The sequence below is a fragment of the Echinops telfairi genome, unplaced genomic scaffold (genome assembly GCF_000313985.2).
Source record: "Echinops telfairi isolate 266 unplaced genomic scaffold, ASM31398v2 ScPeMD7_7405;HRSCAF=8443, whole genome shotgun sequence".
NCBI classification, from domain to species: Eukaryota; Metazoa; Chordata; class Mammalia; order Afrosoricida; family Tenrecidae; genus Echinops; species Echinops telfairi.
In genome coordinates, this window is record NW_022111305.1 from 38,161 (window position 1) to 41,657 (window position 3,497).

Genomic DNA, 3,497 nt, shown 5'->3' on the forward strand with positions numbered 1-3,497 from the left:
ATGGGAATGATATTTAAAGCATGATAATGTACCAAAGTGGTGGCTTTCCTATTGTGGAATACTAGCTTTCCAGATTCCCACTGTTTTAAGTTAGGGAATATAGTCCTAGTCATATTTCCAGTCTTATTTTCCCACAGTCCGGAACTGAACTCAACCTGTTGATAGACTAACCAACCATGTAAGTAAGATAAAAAGGACAGTCCACACCCAAGGACAGATTTAGGAAATGTGGAGGAATAGAAACAGGAAAGCCCTGAAGAGAGTGGGATGAGTGATAGTGTGTTGTTGTTGATAGTTGCCCTCAATTAGGTTCCAGCTCACAGAGAACCCATGTCCAACAGAATGAAACACTGCCAAGTCCTGCTCCATCTCACAGTAGTCTTTCTGTTTGTGCTCATTGCTGCAGTCAATAATTCACTCTCTCACAGGGGTCTTCCTCTTTTTCACTGCCCTTCCACTTTCCCAAGCATGCTATCCTTTTCCAGGGACTGGTTTCTCCTGATAACATATCCAAAGTACGTGAGACAACAACTCACCATGCTGACTTCTCAGGAGCATTCTGGATGTACTTCTTCTGAGACAGATTTGGTAGTTCTTCTTGAAGTCCATGGTGCTTTCAATATTCTTCGCCAAACCATAATTCAAATGATGCAGGAAATATCAAAAGAGAATGGAAGGAATACACAAAGCAAGAGGTAGCATATGATCAAGAACCAGTGGTACTGAAGGAAGAAGTCCAAATGGTACTGAAGATACTAGCAAAAAACAAGGCTCCAGGAGTTGACAGAATACCAGCAGAAATGTTTCAACCAGCTGATGAAGCACAGGAATCACTCATTCCTCAATGTAAGAAACTTAAAACACAGCTACCTGATAATAAAAAACTGTATAAATTATGAACCAATAGAATACCACATGCACATACAATTTTGCAGAAGATAATTCAATAATGATTGCAGCAGTACTTCAACAGAGAGACTCCAGAAATACAATCTGGATTCAGAAGAGAATGCGAAATGAGATGTCATTGCTGACATCAGATGGGTCTTGCCTGCAAGCTACCAGAAAGATGTTTACTTGTGTTTCATTGACTACGCAAAAGCATTTAATTGTGTGGATCTGTGGCAGGTAGATTTATGTCACCTTGAAGATGTGTGAATGTGTAGTGGTGGAATCCAACCTGCCAACCAGGTCCTGGGCTCATGATGCCTCTTTGGGGGTGTGGCCTTCTAATAACTGGAAAATATTGGAATTTCCCTCTATCTGCCACTCCACATTCCTGCTTGATAGAACTCTTTCTTTCTTCAGGGGTGGTCTCATGTAGGCTGCCTGAGCCTGAGAGCTATTGGCACCCTTCCACATTCCGACTGACCTTGGATCCATGTGATTCTGCATCCACTGGCCTGTTATCTTCCGCATCCCGCTTCACCTTTATACGTCATCATCCTGCAGCTATGTGAATGTGCAGAAGACCCTGCCCTGCATTAGACTTGTGACCTTGAGTTAGACTGGGGTGGGATGCCTTCTTGGTATAATGTTACTTCTTGATATAAAACTCTTCCTTATACATATGTGTGTCGCTGGATTTGTTTCTCTAGACAACCTGGCCTAACACAGGATCATAGCACTGAGATAAATTCAAATTTCAGAACAGGTAGTTGTGCTCATGTAGAACTTGTAAATGGACCAAGAGGCTCTCATTTAAAAAGAAGAGAATATTTTGTGGTTTAGAATCAGGAAAGGTGTATGTCAGAATTGTATTCTTTCATCATACTTATTCAATCTACATGCTGAGCAAATCATCCAGGAAGCTGGGGTTTCTGAAGAAGAACTTGGCTTTATACTTTTCATTTTCTAGGAGGAAGGCTTTTTGACATCTGTCAATCTACACATGACACACCTTGCATGCTGAAAAGGATGGAAACTTTCAGTATGGATTCCAAAGCAATGTAAAGAAAATGAAATTCTCATTACTGGAACCAATAGATAATATGAGAAATTGGGGAAATATTGAAGTTGTCAAGAATTTCATCTTGTTTGGACACATGTTTGCAGTGGGCATATCTGCTGTACTAGACCTCTTTAAAGTAGAGAAGAGGAAAGAGGTCACTTTGAGGACAGAGGTGCACCTTTTTCCAGTCCCATCATATGCATGTGCAGATTGGATATTGAGTAAGAAAGACCAAAGTAGAATCAATTCATTTGAATTATGGTATTGGCAAAGAATGCTGAAAGTACCAGGGACTGCCAGGAGATAGTACCTTAAGGGGCTTGAAATGGTTAAGTCAAAACTGTGAGGGTGGAGGGAGAGTGAAATAGTCAGTCTGCTGTTAGTTAAAATACGAAAAATATAACCATATCAGATTTAGTCGTTGGAATTAAAAAATGTAGCCGTCCCCTACTTGCAGTACACAAGATAGGCAGGCAGACAGAAGCATCCCCCTTTAGATAAGCAATGGAGTCTGATGCTTCAGGGGCAGATGGTCTGGTAACCCCTGGATAAATACAGATATAGATACTTGTTATCTGTGGTCATTGCACAAACCTGCTTTTTGCCACATAATTTGGGGTATGCGCATGCACACACACTCAAACACGCACGTACACACGCATCTGCACACACCAGACACACCTCAAATGGCAGTATCTTAAAGTAAAATTGACCTGCAGGTGTCGATGCAAATGCGTACATCTGAGAATCTCCAACCGGTTGATCAAAGGGACTCCTAATTTACCTCCCAAGTGGCACATTCAATTCCAGGGCTCCAGTTGCATCAGTGTAGTTGCATGTGCCTTGTCATCAGGAGTGTCTTAAAGGGAGTGTGGGTATCTGGCCTCCAGTGAGCTATTTATCTCCTTTGCGCCTCCAAAAGAGGCCATCAAGCTGCAACCTGATTGAAAGGCTAGACTCCACCCCTTCAGAAGTTGACAGGAGATTATGTAAGTGCACATCACCGAAAACCGAATTTTTTAATGATGTGCTCCTTTTCCTTTATTTCCGCATTTTCATTAGTTCAATGAGGGGTTCACTTGCCACTGTTCTCAATCCATTTCGTGTCCCTACTACATTACCGGTGGTTGTCTACAAAGTGATGCTATACAATTCTAGGATGAGACTTTCAAGCAACATCCTAGACAGCCTGCCTTCACAAAGGCTGGTAAAGTACATTTTTAATGTGTCCCACCAGCACAGTTGTACTCAGAGGGAACAGTGAAGGGAGTTTTGTTGGTCACTTAATTCATTAAATGAACTTTCATCTCAAGTCTGACCATTGAGACCATGAGAACAAGATATTAATAGGCTGATCCAGACAGACATAATGAAGGAGAACCAGAGTTACAAGAGGACAAGACTACAACGAGCACTCAGGAGACTACACCGCTCACCTATGGTGCATGCACGTGTCACATAGCGTTGCCTTCCAGAGCTCATGTGCTGTTTGTGAAACGGGGTATCCACAACATGAAAAGTGGACTCTTCAACACTTTGGCACTTC